Source organism: Sapajus apella, unplaced genomic scaffold (genome assembly GCF_009761245.1).
Source record: "Sapajus apella isolate SASKATOON/1434 unplaced genomic scaffold, GSC_monkey_1.0 scaffold57, whole genome shotgun sequence".
Taxonomy (NCBI): Eukaryota; Metazoa; Chordata; class Mammalia; order Primates; family Cebidae; genus Sapajus; species Sapajus apella.
In genome coordinates this window covers 10,264,367-10,282,825 of record NW_022436997.1, presented here as the reverse complement: position 1 = coordinate 10,282,825, position 18,459 = coordinate 10,264,367, and the positions used below count along the sequence as shown (strand labels likewise).

Genomic DNA, 18,459 nt, shown 5'->3' with positions numbered 1-18,459 from the left:
GCAGTGTTTGCCTAAAGTAAGAACCATCTTCTGGGACAGGGGTCAGGTGGGAGTGCTAGTTTTTGGCCATTGTCTTTTAGCTTATCTATAATTCACTTAGATACTTGATAAATTCCTTGCCCGTTTTGGTGGTTTCCTGACCATTGGGGACTGCCTGGTGGCAGCGCAGGATAATAAGTAGGAAGCCTTATGATCTGAGGAGATTAAATAGTAAATGGAGACATCTCTTGCTAGTCTTTCATTTCAGCTGTTGACTCCTCAGTAGTGCTGGATTTTTGATGTTTATCACTGTCTCTTTCACCGCCACACTTCTCTTACTCAGAAGACAAATGGTGAGGTTAAATTTGGCCATGACTCAGCCAATGTCTAGTGGTGGCCATTGGGAAAGAGTGTCACAGGTCCTGATAGAATTGGCACTCGGACCTTTCAACTGTTTTTAGTTTTCACTAAGTTCACTATTCTGGTTGAACTTATTCTGGTAATAAGCTGAAAACAATGTCCTCCTGGGTGTGTTTCAAAAACTAAAACATTTTTAAAAATGAAAATATAGACTAGAATGGCCTGCCACATGATAGTCATGTGTGGGAAAATACACACAAATTGAACTAACTCTAACTTTTATGCTTAGATGATAAAAAAAGAGATACTTTTGAATTTATCAAATGTTCATTCAAGCAGTAACCAATGAGGCATCTGGGTAGCTTCTTTTGTAAGACTGTTCTTAGTCTTATAAAGTTAGTTGGCTCTGAAAACTTTACAGTTGATCTAAAAGTTTGAGTTGATAATTCAAGGATGTTAGACTTTGCAACCTAAAGCAAAACTGAGATTGTATATGATTGGTTTTTTGTGGCTTAAATTTTAGAATGAAAAAGACAATATTGATTGGCTTTTTTTTTTCCCTCTTTAGAAAGCGTTTCATAGCAAAAAAGGTGATACATACTGTTGAAAACATATAAATGTAGCCCCAAGTTCAGGGGGTGTTGCTGGCAGATCTTTTGAAATAATTCTTCAGAATCAGCAGTCAACAAGGAAAGAACAGTGACTTGCCACCTGGAAATCCAGCTGGGACTGCCATGAATGTTTGTGGTAGTTTGGGATCACATGCCGGTTCTAGGGGACAGCAGGTCCATGCTGGTTCCTAGGTGGCAGCCCCTGTATGGATAGGCAGTCTGTAGTGTGGGGGAGCAGGTACCTAAAGAAAGAGAACTGTAAAGGAGTCAGCATAGCACCCAAAGCCCTCTCTCCTGGATTGGGAGACAGTCATAACTTTTGGAGTGGGAAATGGTGTTTCAACAAGGTATACAAGCCTTATTTTAATTTTAAAAAGCTATTTAATTAAACTCCATATTTGATTTTTTTGAAAAGGTGGCACGTTCACATGGGTGCAACTTTGAGAAGTAAAAAATGATTTATAGTAAAATATCCCACCTTATTATTCTCTCTCACCTCTGACTTTGCTCTCTGCTTCCTTCCGCCAAACTTCCCAGTTGGCCGCCACATGTAATCATTGTTATTAATCCCCACTTGTTTTTGTTGATGAAGACAAATATATATAATTTACCCTCCTTTTAAAAATAAAGGTAACATACCATATATACTTTTTTTCCACTTACTGTTTCTTGGGGCTCTTCCTATATTAGTAAATAAAGGGCTTCTGATTTCTTAACATCTGGATAATATTCAGACCCATGTATATAGGAATCTTATTTAACCTATCTCCTGTTGAAGGATAGTTGGTTTGCTATCTATTCTTCGTGGTAAACAATGCTGCAGTGAATAAGGCTACATATATGAGATTTCACACACGTGTAAGTTTACCTGTAGGATAAATTCCCGGAGGTTGGATCGCTGGGTCAAATGGTCTGTGTACTTACAATTTTGATAGATACTGTCAAATTGCCTTCCACAGGGCCTGTTCTAATTTCCTTTCCCACCAGCAATTTGCAGCTGATCAGTGTGAATGTGCCGGAATGCCTGTCAGGGCACCAAATAGTGATAGAAAAAGTGTGTTTTACATGCAGATCTGAAATGCACTGCTCCAAAATGTGACCTCACTGCTTCCTGATGGTGCAGGGGACCTACTGAGTCCCACTTTTGTGTAAGACAAGTCCACCCTGTGCAGTAGTGCTTGTTGTCCCTGCTCAAGGGCACACACCCAATGGAGCCAGAGCAGGCCTGAGGTCCACCTCGCTCTGCAGGCTGACCTTAGGGGCTGCTTTTCTCTATGCCCCAGCAGCAGCCCTGGTTGAGAACCTTTCTTAGAAACAAAGGATGCGATTTATTTTCAAAAACATAAATTAGTATCCTTAAGTAAAGCTTTGATAAATTAAATCTGATTAATTTAAGCATTGACTGAAGCCATTTTTATTAAACTTGTAGGAAGGGTGTATCAGGGAGATGAGCAATCAGCTTAAAATTTTAGTATTTTTGGAATTGAGCAGAAAAGTGTTAACATTGTACCATGTCACCATTTTAATGTGAGAAAGGAAACCGCAGCAAGAAGCTGAGAAACTCTGGTTGTCTTCTTCCTGGGTCAGTCTCCTTCATGGCCTCAGTTTCCCTGCCATTCCTGGAGCTCTGCTTCCTGGAGGTAACATGTCCCCCTCACCCTGGATTCATCCCTGCCCTTGATTCACACCACCCTAAACTTCAAGTCCAAATCCTCCTTCTCCTATGCTATGCTATTCTGCTATGAATTTAAAACTTTTAAGTAATGAAAACTTTGTTGATAATAAGAGCAATATACATTTGTGATTTTTAAAAAGCTGTCATTTCTATTTTTTAATGCCATGATTACAATTTGGGGCTATTGTTGGAGATCAGATTGGATTTGACTAGAAAATGAGGAGGTGCGGAAAAGGAAGTTGGAAATGGTCGGAATTGAACTTGAGTGAAGTTCTCAAAGTACATGAAACAGCTGCAGTCATCTCAGCGTGTTATTTCACCACTGAGAAAGTGTGAAAAGCAAGGTCATCTAACAACGTTTTATGACAGTGAATCTGACGAGAATTCCTAAGTACACTCTAAGAATAGAAAGAAGGTGGATGCTGCGGAGGGCATCTGCATTGGAAAACCTCTGCTGCCATTTCAATGCATCGAGCCACCTTGCCTTGTAATAGTGAACAATAGTAGAAGTACCTGGAGGCTCCATAGTGGGGCTGTGTGCCGTGGGCATAGTATCAAGGCGCCATGTGACAACCGCACACACTTCTGAAGGTAGAAGAAGAATGACATGAAAATAAGAAAGAGAAATGATTGCAGGCTCTTACATAAATGCAACTGACACGTGGGTTTTTTTTTTTTTAATTAACAGTGTTATAGAATGAATACAGTAGAAGAGAAAAACACATTTAAAAACAAAACAAATATCTCCATTCTGTTTCCTTATTCTGCTATTGTTTTTCACAGCAATCATCACCTTATACATTCAGTTCTGTTTAACGCTTGTTTTTAAAATCCGTGATTGTTTCACCATGATTGACATATTAGAGAACAATTTGAGCATAATGTGGATTTCACATTTGCTGGTTTTTGTTTGCAGAAGCTCTAGGTGAATGCAGAAAACTGCCTTTACCTGAACCAAGCCACATAGGAATACGCAAGCACACATCTACACACACCTCAAGCATCTCCCAGCTACCTCAGTTCATGTTTCATTTTTTGAGCTGTACCCATCCACATGTGGAGTTTCAATTTTCTCATTCCTGGTAATCCTCCATCCATCCCATAATTACAAGCCTTTCTGATGCCCACTTCCACAAACACATTTCGGTTTCTTCACAGCACAGTGCCATATTTTTTGTAGTATTTACGTACTGCTAAACCACTTAGTGTGTGTAAAACTGTGCTGCAGTTTTTATTAGGCTCCTCTCTTTTTTCCCCATATGCCCTCTGGTGTTATTGTGAGATCTTTTTCATAGTGTGGTGATTTTTAGTGACTCGTATGTTGAGTTATAACATAACTGCCTGTGATTGATTTAGGTTTATTGTTCATGTTTATTGTCTTGTCCTCTCTCCTCCTCCTTCCCTGCTAGAATGTCAGTACATGAGGGCAGGCCTTTTGATGGGTCACTCACTGTGGTGTCCTCAGCACCTAGAACAGGGTTTGGCACAAAGCAAGGCTCAATAAACATTTGTTGAATGAATGAATCATCAGATCATTTACTGGAAATAGCACTCTAACTATATTCTGTTGTAAATTAATGTTCTATAATAAAGAATTACAGTAGTCTGCTCTTATTTATAGTTTTGCTTTCAGTTACCTGTGGTCAACTACAATCCAAGAATATTAAACAAAATTTGAGACATAAACAATTCATAAATTTTCAATTGTGCATCGTTTGAGTGGTATGATGAAATCTCTTGTCCTTGTCCTTAGGCTGAAATCATCCCTTTGTTCAGCGTTTCTGTGCAGCATGTACTACCTGGCCATTAGTCACTCGGTGGCCTTCTCAGTTATCACATCAGAGCCTTTGTGGTACAGCAGTGTTTGTGTTCACGTAACCCTTATCTAACTTCATAATGGCCCCAAGGCACAAGACTAGTGATGCTAGCAATTCAGATATGTCAAAGAGAAGCCGTAAAGTGTTTCCCCTAGGGAAAAGGTGAAAATTCTTGACTTAATAAGGAAAGAAAAAGATTATATGGTGAGGTTGCTAAGATCTACAGTACATAAGATATTTTGAGAGAGAGACCACATTCACATAACCTTTATTAGAGTATATTGTTATAATTGTTCCATTTTATTATTGTTACTAATCTCTTATTGTGCCTAACTTATAAATAAAACTTTATCATAGGTATGCATGTATACAAAAAATATAGTATACATAGTATCCAAGGATTCAGGCATCCACTGGAGGCCTTGGAATACATTCCCATGGATAAAGAGGAACCACTAAATTGCAGTTAATGGATGTAGAGTGGCTAACATGGCTTATCAAGGAAGCGGAAGAATGGAAATGTGGAATGTAGGTCACCCAGCTTTAAAAAGTTTGTATTTAAGAAAAGCTTTATGTTCTAACAACTTTTAATTCATAGCCAGTTAAAAATAAGAACAATTGGAATAATAGCAAAAGTGGCCAGATCCATGAATAAGATTATGCTCATTTAGTAAAGATAGTGGGGGAAAAAAAGAGAGCCAGACAATGGTGCTTGACTCTAAAATAATTTAATATAGTAAAAGTAAACTTAAAAAGTGTATAAAGATGATGCTTTGATCTGAGTGTGTTTTGATGAAAATTCTTGTCATTGAATCATTGGTTTAGCACCTGCCATGCATATTTAATATATGTATAGGGTTAGTGCTCAGTAAGTGAGGGCATGTGTTGAGTGTCTACCTCTAATTGGTAGCTAGAATAACATACACATGTACACAGATACACACTTCTATGCATGTGACTTTGTGCTGAAACTCTGGGAAGTACTTCACACACTATTTCATTTCATCCTCACAGCAGCTCTGCATAGTAGGTGATATTATTTTTCTCATCTTTCAAATAAGGAAACTGGAGCACAGATAGTCTAGGTAACTTAATGGGGATGATACAGCTGGTAATTAGTAAACCTGGGACTGCAGGCGCAAAGCCCATGCCTTCATGGGTGCTGAGAGCATTAAGCTAGATCTTAGTGATACGAGTTAAGATTTGTCTCCTGCCTTCCAGGAAGAGACCATGGAGATATAAGTGGAAAATAACCATGGGATTGGCATACAAGCAAGCAGAGCCTGAGGAATTGTGGCGACTGGGGGAGCAGGTGCCTCACTGCCATGTGTAGTGGGCTCCTTGTCCATTAACTGGATGCTTTGGAAGTACCTGCATACATTGAAATAAGCCCAAAACACCCCAAAAAAGCAGAAAGCATAGACATGTGTGCGAAGGAGGGAACTAATGTTCATTCAATTCCCACCATGTTGTAAGCACTGGGCAAGTCCCTTCTCATACACTGTATTAGTAACTGAAGCTGTCAGATAGGAGCTTAGTGTAAGTGTTTTTACTTGTTTTGTCTCATTTAATCTTTACAATCCTCCTGTGACTGGTTCTGTTATTGTCTTCATTTTCCATAAAACCCAAAGAATGTGCCCAAAGTCACATAGTTATAAATGGTTTTGTTTAATCATCACCACCAACCAGTAAGATGGGAATTATTCTTAGAAGTAAGCACACACAACCAGGGAGTGGTACAGTTAGGATCTGAATGCAGGGCTGTCTTCACAATCTTTGCTTTTTCCATTTTAAATGAGGCACACATTCAGTTGAGGTTTGTTTCTAAGAAAAATGTAAGAGGATTTGGGACAGTGATAAAGTTCTTATAAGACTTAAAAGGATAAATATGTACTTATAACAATGGAGATCTTATATTTAAAAGAAAAGCAGTTAGCAAGTTGAATAGCAATTAGTCACAGAAGATAGAAGCCATAGATTTTAAATATGCTAACTATGAGACGAGGAAGATTACACTGCAGCAGAGGAATTCATCTGAAAACTAGAGCTGAAAACTACCATGGCATGTGTGTAGCTATGTAACAAACTTGCACATTCTGCATATGTATCTCAGAACTTAAAGTATAATAATAAAATACTATGAAAGATTTAAAAAAGAAAAAAAAATAGAGCTGATCTTGCCTCTCCTGTAAAAAAAAAAAAAAAAAAAAAATTCCTTCTTGGTTCCCACTGTCTGCAGAATGTGCATCTTGGCATGTCCTCTCTTGTGGCTAGTCACTTGTCACCTCTCAGGCCACGCCCACCGGTGCCCCCTCTCCATCCCTAAATACCTTATGTTTTCATGTAATAACATAGTAATGCTTGTCCCTTTTCCCAAAGGGAGAACCTCTCTCTTTCTGGCAAAATCCAGTTCAAGTGTTATTACCTTGGGGAAGACTTCTCCAGATCTCTCAGGCAAAATTGAGTTGCTTTATTTCTCTTTTCCAGATCTTTATCAGTTTAATCCATTCTTGTGGATTTAGTATGTGGGTTGCAACCATTGGTTGCTATGGCTCACTCTTCAAATGGCTCAAGGGTTCTTCATGGATCAAGACTATGTTTTATTCATGTCTGCACTTCTGGTGCCTATCTCAGAGCCTGGTACACCCAGTCAGTGTTTATGAAATGGGTAGATGGATGGATGGATGGATACTTAAATGATTCCATATAAATGTGATACATGGATAAGTCATTCTAAATTAGGAACTGTTGCAGGCACTGTCACTGGATGAATTTTTTATTCGTGATGAACATAATTGCTAGTTTTAGAACACCATTTCTGAAAATTCTTAGAAATTAGGATACAAAATAGGTTTTGAATAAGGATTTTGTAGATATGTATCTTCTGGCTTGCAATTAGGAAATATTAATATTGTATGCATTTGCTTTCCTGACTTTCCACATTCTTTAGGCATTCTCCTAGATCCTGAGTGAAGAATTCTCTGCTCCCTTCTCTGTCCTCTTGGCTAGCCTCTGACGGGAACATCGATAGCTGTGGTTCTTGGTTATTCTGTAGGTTGCCTCTAAGGCATGTATTATGCCTTAAAATTTTCACTATTTCTTGGATTACTCTTGACCTTGACTCCCCAAGCAGATGATAAATTCTTAGAGGCAGGAGTCGTATTTATACTCTCCCCCCGAGTCCTCTAGCATTTCTAACATGATAGGCCTGTCTATGTAGTTAGCATTAAAGGATTTTTGATTGATGAGGTCATTACTTTCTTGTTTCATTTTGACATATTGCAAAATGCCCCCTTCCTCCATCTTTGCAGGAAGAATGGGGGCTCATGCTCTCTAAGAAACACAGCCCCGCTCAGGCCTGTGAAGTGTATGGGAGGTTTACTGCAAGGATGCAGGGGTATACAGAAAAGAGAAGCCAAAAAGCAACCAGGCTCCTGAGGGCAGGGCTTGGTGGGAGCCTGTGAAATAGAAGTTCTTGAGAGCCAGGAGTTTGTGTCTGCCTGCCTGTCTTGTCACGTGGTCTCTCATCCCTTCTTTTTCTAGGGCAAGTGCCACACCTCCTGACTTTCTTTGCTGACTGGGCCTTTCTGTTTGCTTATTGAACGTGCCAGTAGAATGGTCACTCCAGGGACCATAACTGACTGTTTTTTTCCGACTTAAATATGTTTCTTCAGACGAGCAATTTGATTGGTTCGCTTAGGTCAGGTGTTCTTCCTGGTCCGATCAGCTGTGGCCAGAGAGATGGGGTAATTGGGTGTCAACATTTTCAAGCAGGATTCTGGAAACACATCTTCAGGAGACAGTGTGGGCTGGCTAGGCACGCCAAACTTCTGAAGCGAAACTTGAAATATGTTTCAGCAGCAGTCAGTCGGGAATGTTAATTACACCGTCGTCATTGCTTGGAGTAAAGATAGAGGTACCCTATACTGTCTCATGAAGCTTTGGCCTGGGGAGTGGCACCTCGTGAAGGGTCTTGAGGTCCAATGAGACATTAAGGATTGTTCTCCAGAAGTCCCTGTCACCAGGAAGTCTGGCAGAGTAGCATGGTGGACTGAGTGTCTCCTTTGTGGCTTACTGTGCTGTGAGGGTGAGATGCTGGGCTTCCTTAGAATGTTGTGTGTGTCTGCTCTGTCTGTCTGCATGAGGGGGATGGAGTGACACCTTGTCTAATATAATTGCTGCCTGTCTCAAAAAATTAGTAAATTTAAGTAGGAAAAGAGAAGTGAAAAACTAAGTAGATTTATAATTAATGAGATTCAGAGCCCCAGCAATGGGTGTAGGAAACACCCAGTCTCCTATGGAAGGCTCCAGGTAGGGGTGGGGGCATATGGGACTCTTAGTTCTTATGGACAACCAGTATGTCACAGAGACATCTCCATCTGCCTTTCTGAAGCAGTCTTCATTTTTATTTGCTACAAGCGAAGCTCATTCCTTTGCTATGGGAGAAGAAAACAGCTTTAAAAACTATTTTTAGTTTGTTAGCACAGATAAGGAATTCTTAGGATTGGATAACTAATCAGGGGATCAATGTTAAAAGGAAATATACATGCAGAGGGCAGAAGGAAGACATGGCAGAACTGAGGGCCAGGAGGAGAAGCAGCTCCACACCCATGGAGCTGTGTGAAGACATGAAGCACTTCTTGGGGGAGAGGTCTCTCCTGTTCCTTGCACCACCCAGGTAGCATGAAATTGCTGGCATTGGGGAGGAATCTTGTTGTTTTGCTGCAAGAAAAAGTGAGAAGCAGGCCTGCTGAGAATGGAGCTGCTGGCAGGTCTGTGGGTTGACTCCTGGGGCTTGTTCTCAAGTTGGGGTGGAGTGTTTGACCAGACTCTGCAAGCTCACTATGGGAATGAGTGCCTACTGCCTCATGTGGGCACCAAACCTCTGCACTTCTCTCCAGAGATCTTGTGGTTCTGGGTGTGAAGCCGAAGATTCAGAATGTTACATTTTTATCTCTTCTTGCAGTTGAAGGGTCTTCATTTGAAAGAGAACAAAGATGTAGGACTATGCCAGCCTCTTGGTGTTGATGATCTAAATTACTGGTTATTTCCAGCCTCTTGATGTTGATGATCTAAATTACTGGTTATTTCACTGTGTATGATCTCCATTTGCCACAGGACTAGCGTTTGGCAAAAAAGCCAGTTTTTAAAAATAAACAAGATTAAAAATGTTTAATTCCTAGAAGTCTGACAGTGATCTCTAGTAAAATCGATACAATCTAGGACATGGTAGATAATAAGTAATTATCAAAAGTTGAATCAGAAAAATTGCGAGCATTCCTAAATGATTGTAGAATTAACCAGGAATGAATATGGGTTAGCTAGGAGTGAGTATTGCTAAGCCACCCACAGATTGGGGATAATATTGGGCTGGTAGATTTAGTTTTGTGGGCTCAATTTGCAAGAGACTCTTGTAAATATCTGTGTGGGCTAGTCGTTATCATGAGTTAGATGGAGTCACTGTTTGTTTAAAAACAATCTGTGGTTGTTGTTCTGTGTCATCAGAATGGAATGGGTAGTCCAACTGGATGCCAAAAAGCTGCCATGTTTTCATTAAAATAAAAGATCAGTGTCCTCTGTCTAGAGGGCATATTAAATACAGTCTCAAGTGACACAAAGCTGAAAGGGACACCTAACATGTTGTGTGACAAAGTTGGTAGAAATACTTGATATGTTGTGTATCACAAGTTCCCATTAGTGAGCTTGCAGAGTCTGAACATAGTCTTGATCCATGAAGAACCCTTGAGCCCTTTGGAGAGTGAGTCATAGCAGCCAGTGGTTGCAATCTGTGTACTAAATCCACAAGAGTGAAACTGATAGAGATCTGGGAAAGAGAATGAAGTAACTCAATTTTGCATGAGGGATCTGGAGACATCTTCCCCAAGGTAATAACACTTGAACTGGATTTTGCCAGAAAGAAAGAGTTTCTTCTTTTGGGAAGGAGGGACAAGCATTGCTATGTTATTATATGAAAACACACAGCATTCAGGGATGGAGAGAGGGGCGCATGTGGGAGTGGCCTGATAAATTGAAATCAACTAAAAAGGCTAAACATAATGGAAATACATGTCCTGCCTCTTGGGCTAAAAATTTTATTGCATGAGTATGGAAAGAATGTTGAAAAAACATTTCTATAAAACACCTATGTGTTTTAGTTGACTACACTTATAGAATATGAAGCTTTATAGGAGAAGATGGCCTATAAACTTTATATTCTGTCAAAGGGACAGAGTGCCCACAGCTTCGATGCTCTATAAGCCATGTGTCAGGAGGGCCCTGTTTGGAGGTTGTCCTGAAAAGGATGCAGGAGGAAAGTATTGGATGGTAAGAGGGACTGGGAAGCCTGGCCTGAAAACCCGACACTTCGGTGCACAAGCCTCTTTCTGTCAGTCAAATCTGTCTTGAGCAAGGAACAGACCTGTTCTCGGTAGTTCCTGAGGGCAGTACTGCCTCTGTGGGTGGAGGTTGCTGGTGGACAGATTTGACTTGGGTATGAGCAGGCTTGATGGCTGCATCGAGGCTATGTCTTCAGTGGGTGGAGAGCTGAATTTGGTGGCCTCTGAGGTCCCTTCCAAATCTCAGATTCTGCAGTACTTGGACAATCTACATTTTGTTGTAATTTTAAAGCCCCTAACATATGGTTTAGAGATCGGTTTATCACTGTAATTTGGGTTATGTAATACTATAAAAGGAAACTGTGATATGACCATCCTTTAAGTGGGAAGGCCCAAGGAAGTTTCCAGAGAAGCAAGAGTAACCATGACTGTTTGCAAAGAGTGAGTTTTGTTGAATGTAATTGTGATGAGAAAATACAGTTGTTCCTTGAAAAATATATTGTGACTGAAGAGAGTGCAAAGGAAGCACGTCATATGTGGTACCTGTTCCCAGTAATGAGGTTTGAATTTAATCTGAAGGTGAATCCCATCACATAGATATGAAGATTTAAAGAAAAAGTCCTTTCTCCCTTTGGTGATTCTTTTTGAGCATTTCTGCTTTTCAGTAATCATAGCTTTGTTTGACCAAGCTAGCTCTGTCTCTCAGAGAACGGAGAGCAGTTATTACAGCTGGCATGGGCAGCCAAGGACCTTCAGGGCCATACCATCTTGGAGATTTTCTTCAGAAAGAGGCCCTGATTACTCTTTATTTTTGCCCATGTTGTTTTACTCTGATCTGTAATTTAAAATCTGCTATACAAAGAGTTCACAGAATGCCAGCTGGATGCTAGTTTAAAGATTTTTTTCTTTTGCTCTTTCTTTAAAAAAAAAATTGTAAATAGATCTGTCGATGTTGGTGTTTGCTGTTAAGAAATTGATGAGATGCAGCTTTCTGTTTCCTTAACTTCAGTGGACTGAGACATCAGAAACAAAATCACCAGTGTAAGACTCTGTTCAAGGGGTCTTTTTTCCTAAAAAGGTAGGCAGGGTTGATTCAGCCAACTTAATCTCACATGGAGGAGGGGAGGACCAGCAAGCTTGTAGAATGGGTCCTCTAATTGCAGCCTGGCAGCTATGACTCAGGGAATCCTTTCGTGTATGCTGAGGCCCAGTTCTGCCCATTCTTCTCAAGCCATGTTGGGATCACACGTGGAAGGGAGGAAGCAGGCAGTTAGGACCAAGACTGTGCGTGAGCTCATGGGTCACTGTCAACTGCAGAGGACAGTAAATGGTACCTTCTTACTGGTTTTGAAAAGGAGATGCTTAACTCATATATAATAATGGCTGTGTCTTGACTTTTGTTCACTGCTCTTTATCATAGGTTTGGACTTGATTTGGGGGCCAGGGAGGGGGAAGCTTTTATTTTTGGTTTTACAATTTTCTGCCTTTTACATTTAAAGCCATATCTTTCTGCTTCCCATTCCCTTCAGCTGTTCAAATGTCTTAATGTCTTAGGGCCTCACATTGACTCTTGTACAGAACTATTTTGATAAACCCAGCTTGTAGAACATCAGGAGGTAGGTGTGCTCAAACTCTGCTCTTGCCCTGGAAGTATAGTCCTTTCACAGTCTCTGTTATGGGCTCTACTGATTAGGTCAGGCCCACCTGGGACAATCTTTCCTTTGATTAATTCAGAGTAAGCTGATTTGAAAACTAAATTACATCTACAAAACTCCCTCATTGTTGTCACATAGTTTAACCTAGTCACAATGATGATATTTCATCACATCCATGAGTCTGACCCAGATTATACAGTGGGTACAACAGAAGGGAGTCTTGGGGGGCATTTTAAGATTCTGTCTACCACATTCCTCTAAACATTTACTGATTTAAGCCTCAAAGAATTATACAGGATTAGTCAGTAACAATTTCCCTTGCAGAGTTTAAATTCTTTTCCACCTCAAGTTCACTGATTTAGTACTTTTTATGAATTTTGCCAAACTCCCTGTGTGGGAATGAGCTTCAGGATCACTTTTAGCAGGAGAAAAGATACTAACAAATTTATTCAATTAAACACATTATTATTTTATTCAATCTAGAATATTCTGGGCATGTGGTCTAGTGCAAGGCTACTCAAAGTGTGATCTATAGACCACTGCTCATTTGGGAACTGTACATATCACAGTGAGACATGTACAGAAAGTGAGAGTGAGCATTTAGAAACATTTATAGTAATTTAATATTGTCGAAGTATCTAAGCCAGTGATCAGTAAGCATATCTTTTTGACCAAAATGTAGGACAGGTTGAGTATTGCTGGAGTTACAGGATGAATTACATATGGTGTGATCTGTGTGCTGGTTCTGTGTTTTAGAACTAGGTTACAGGTAGGATTTTATTTTTAAGCAACCTTATTGAGGTATACTTTACATTTAGAAAAATGTACCAATTTTAAGTGACAGTATGATGAGTTTAGAAAAATGTGTACACCCATGTATCTACCACTACCACAGTTGAAGTTTAGAACATGCCCATGTTTTCAAAAGTTTTCTTTTACTCCTTCTCAGTCACTCTAGTCCCTGTCCACTCCACACCTATAGCCTCCAAGCCACTGGTAATTACTGATATGCTTTGTGCCACCTCTGTAGATTAGATTTGTCTTTTCTAGAGTTTCACATCAATAAACCAATTCACTGTGTACTCTTTTATGTTAGCCTTCTCTTATTCAGCATAATGATGTTTAGATCCATTCATGTTGTTGTGTGTTATTTGTAGTTCATTACTGGCCAGGCACTGTGGCTCACGCTTATAATCCCAGTACTTTGGGAGGCCAAGACAGGCAGATCCCTTGAGGCCAAGAGTGTGAGACCAGCCTGGTCAACATGGCAAAAACTCATCTCTACTAAAAAATACAAAAATTATCCTAGTATGGTGGTGCACACTTGTAATCCCAGCTATTTGGGAGGCTGAAGTACGAGAATCACTTGAACCCAGGAGGTGGAGGTTGCAGTGAGCCAAGACCACATCATTGCACTCCAGTCTGGGTGACAGAGTGAGACTCTGTCTCAAAAAAAAAAAAAAAAAAAGTTCCTATTTTTTTATTGCTTGTAAATAAACCATTGTGTGAATAAACCACAGTGTGTTTATCAAATGTCAAATGTTGATTGATATTTGGGTTATTTCCAATTTTGGGCCATTATGAATAAAGCTGTTGTGGGTCAGTTTTACATATTTTTTCTTTTTCTTTTGGAAATGCCTATAAATGTGGGATTGGTGGGTCATATGGTAAATGGATGTTTAACTTTATGAAAACGGCCAAACTTCTTTCCAAGATGAATATACCATTTACAGTTCCTACCAGCAATGCACAAGAGTTCCAGTTGCTTCACATCCTTGCCAACACTTGATATTCCAGTCTTTTTATTAGTCATTCTAATAGGCCTGTGTTATGTCTCATTTTGGTTTTAGATTGCATTTTCCTGATGACAAATGATTCTGAACATCATTCCACATGCTTTCTGGCTATCTAAATATCTTCTTTGTGAGCTGTTTGTCCAGAGTCTTTGACCACTCTTTTTTAATTGGGTTGTTTGTCTTACTGAGTTATAAGAGGTCTTCATGTACTCTGGAGACATGTCGTTTGCTACATATATATGTTGGGAATATTTCATCTCTATGGCTTGCTTTTTTCATTTTTTTAAAGTGTTTTTCAAAGAGCAGAGGTTTTCACTTTAAAAAATTTTGATGAGGCCCAGCTTATCAGTTTTTCCTTGTAGGTTTATATTTTTTCATGTCTTATTTGAGACATTTTTGCCTATCTCAAGATCACAATGATTTTCTCCTCTGTTTTCTGGTAGACATTTAGTAGTTTCAGTTTTTCTATTTTGGGCTGTGATCCAATTTGACTTGTTTTTTTATGGATGAGGTAAGATATGTTCATCTATTAATAGTTGTTCAAACACCATTTGTTGGAAATACTATCCTTTCCTGTTGATTTATATTGGCACTTATGTTGAAAATCAGTTGATGATGTATGTGTGGTTCTAGGCATGCATTTCATATTCTGTTCTGTTGTTCTGTGTGTCCATGCTTAGGCCAATACTATACACTCTTGATAATCATTGTTGTATTGTATATTTTGAGATTAAGTAGTACAAGTCCTCAAGTTCAAGTTCTTTGTCAAAATAGTTTTGATTATTCTATGCCCTTTGCATTTCTACATACATTTTAATAATCAGATTGTTGATTTTAATTTGAAAAATCTGAGATTTTATTGGGATTGCAGTGAAAGTGAATCTGTAGATCAATTTGAGGAGAACCGACATCTTAATAATATTGAGTGTTCTATTTATTCAGGTGTTTAACTTCATTTAGGCCTTCTTCAGTTTCTCTCTGCAAAGTTTTTATAGTTTTCAGGGTACAGGTCTTGCAGATGCTTTGTTAAATTTATTCTTAGATATGTCATTTTTTGATGCTATCATAAATTTAAATTTCCAAATTTTATTGCTCATATATAGAAATAAAATTGGTATTTTTACATTGACCTTGTAGCCTGCAATTTTTCTAAACTTACTTATTATCTCCAGTAGCTTTAATAAATAGATTTCCTAGGATTTTCTGTGTATGTAATCACATCATATGTAAATAAAGACAGCAGCTTAATTTATTGCTTAATATTATTAGCTGAATATTATTTGGCCAACATATAATAATTTATTTGTAACCTTAATTTACTGATAGCAAAGGGCAAACCAAATTTCACTGGACTTTTTCTTTCTGGCCAAGAAAAGACCCCTGTCCTTGAATGGGCGGTAGTAGGTTGTGCACTAAATGGTGACAATGGAAGTCATTTCAAGAGCAAAATATTTTAAATTAGTTGTACTTGGAAGTATTCGTATATTCACTTTTGTAGCTATAATTAGCCAATTAAACTGCTAAAACCACTGTGTATGTTATTTTTGTGAGAATTTAGTGTTAATGAAGGGAGAAGAACATCTGTATGTAAATGGTATTTACATATAAAACAAATTATTGAAAACAAAAATAATTCTTTGAAAGAAAGAATCCATTTAACGAGCTGACAGATGCCACTGTTCACTAGTTCATATATCAACATTGGTACTTTGTGGGTTTCTTACTAAGTAACAGTTTGGTTTGCTAAGAATAAAAAGCCAATATCCAAATTATCAAGACAGTAATGTAAGACTGCATCAAAAATATGTGTGTGGAAATGTTGACTAAATCTATGGCAAAGGAGACAGCTCAAACATCACTTTCCAATGATATAATGAGAAACTGGCTAATGATATAGAAAACCAACCCATAGAACAAATGGAGCCAGTAAGGAATTTTTCGTTATAGGTTGAAGAATGCACAGATTTGCTAAGTGGCAATTCTTCTAGTAAATGTGTAATTTCAACATGTTGATATGATGGAAGAATTCTTTTCAGCTTTGTTACTGATAAACAACTAGCTCTGAATGATATAAAACTATGAATAATTACATTTTCAACAAGAGTGGTTTGCAGTTTAAGTTTTGTACAGGAGATTGTGTTCTGACAGCATCATTGCAATGACAGAAAAATATTCTAGAGAAGTCACATAGATTAAAGAGCTTGCAACAGAATGCAAATCAGTGCACTCCTTCCTTCATTGAGAAAGTGTGGGTATGAAAAAAAGGTCATCTGAACTAAGCAGTGTGTTTGGTGCTGGTATAAGAATTGTAAACTATATACAAGCAAAGGTGTTACAAATTATCTTTTATATGCTAATATGGAAGCTAATTATAAACTGATATTGCAGGTTGAGGTATGACAGTTACCTATGGAAAAGTTCTGTAGAAAATAAACTGAAATAAGTTCTTAGTATTTCTTGGAGGCAAGGGACCAGCTTGTTCTCAATTCCTTAAAGATATGAATTAGGCAGTCACATTTGCTTATTTGTTTGTTATCCGAGGTATTAAAACTCCCATGCACAGGCCGGGCATGGTGCCTCAAGCCTGTAATCCCAGCACTTTGGGAGGCTGAGGCAGGTGGATCACAAGGTCAAGAGATAGAGACCATACTGACCAACATGGTGAAACCCCATCTCTACTAAAAATACAAAAATTAGCTGGGTGTGGTGGCGTGCGCCTGTAGTCCCAGCTACTCAGGAGGCTGAGGCAGGAGAATTGCCTGAACCTGGGAGGTGGAGGTTGCAGTGAGCCGAGATTGTGCCACTGCACTCCAGCCTGGCGCCAGGCGGCAGAGTAAAACTCTGTCTCAAAAACAAAACAAAACAAAAACTCCCATGCACAAAGGAAGGCAATGCATTGTTTAATGGGAGAAAAGATCAATGGGCAGAAACAAAATTGTAAGTTTAACAAGCACAGAAATTCTACAGATTGCTGTGTTATGTCCCATGATTTAACTACAGCAATTTGTGACATAATCTTAATATTGCACATCTATGAAATATTATCACCAAATATCTTATGAATTTGATCAAGCATTTTGAATTTTATTTTTTACCAAAAATAATCTATGTTTAGGAAATTTATGGATCTTGTAGCTACTTCAACCAAAGATAATTTAAATTTAATCATAACTGCACAGGATAGATTGTGGAACTGGCAGCTACTGAAAGATTCAAGATGTGTTTTGAGAATATGGCATTTGCTTTCATTTTGGATAAAAGTTAAAAACTAATGTTCTGAGTTTGCCAAAATTATGCTAAAATTTCTTTCCCTATTTCCATCAACATACCTCTGTGAGACTCCTTTCTGTACTTAGGAGTGTTACTAAAATGAAATATAGAAACAACTTAGACACAGCTTGGTTTATCCAACCAAAAATAGATAAGTTAACAAGCAAAAAGTAAGCTAAGTTGTCCTATTAAAAACTTTGAATATTGGTATATGCTGTTTTTCTTCATTGTATGAGTATGAACTTTTTTTTTTTTTTTTTTTTTTTTTTTTTTGAGACAGGGTCTCACTCTTGCTCTGTCACCAGGCTGAAATGCAATGGTGCCCTCTCGGCTCATTGTGTCCTTTACCTCCTGGACACCCAAACCTTCCGAGTAGGACTACAGGGGTGGGCTACCACACCCGGCTAATTTTTGTATTTTTGTAAAGATGGGGTTCCACCACGCCTGGCCAAGTATTAGCTTTTTGCTTGTGCTACAGCAGAAACATTATGAGAATAATGGTAACCTTTTATATTGATTGCCTTATGTTTGCTTTTATTATGTTTGTATTGTCTAATTCTTTCCTTTTTCTGCAAGTTATATATTTTCAGATTATATTTACTAAAATACAATTTTGTGTATTAAGTCTAATGTTAAAATATTTAGCATGTATTTATACATCCTTTTTTATTTCCTTTACTGACAATTCATTTTTATAGTGTTTTTTTACAAAAGCATTGGTTAGCAATGGACTTGAAATGTCCTTCCACACAGATGGTTGATTAAATTTTTATGTTTTTTTTTTTAGACAAAGTCTCGCTCTGTCACTAGGCTGGAGTGCAGTGGTGTGATCTCAGCTCACTGCAACCTCCAACTCCCTGGTTCAAAGGATTCTCCTGCCTCAGCCTCCCGAGTAGCTGGGATCACAGGCGTGTGCCAACACGGCCAGCTAATTTTTGTATTTTTAGCAGAGACAAGGTTT

General features: G+C 38.6%; 1 protein-coding gene across 11 annotated transcripts in view; it reads left to right on the top strand.

Moving 5' to 3' along the window:
• The window catches only part of FHOD3 (formin homology 2 domain containing 3), a 490,075-nt gene that overhangs the window by 120,317 nt on the left and 351,299 nt on the right, over positions 1-18,459 (top strand). The window lies entirely within an intron of this gene.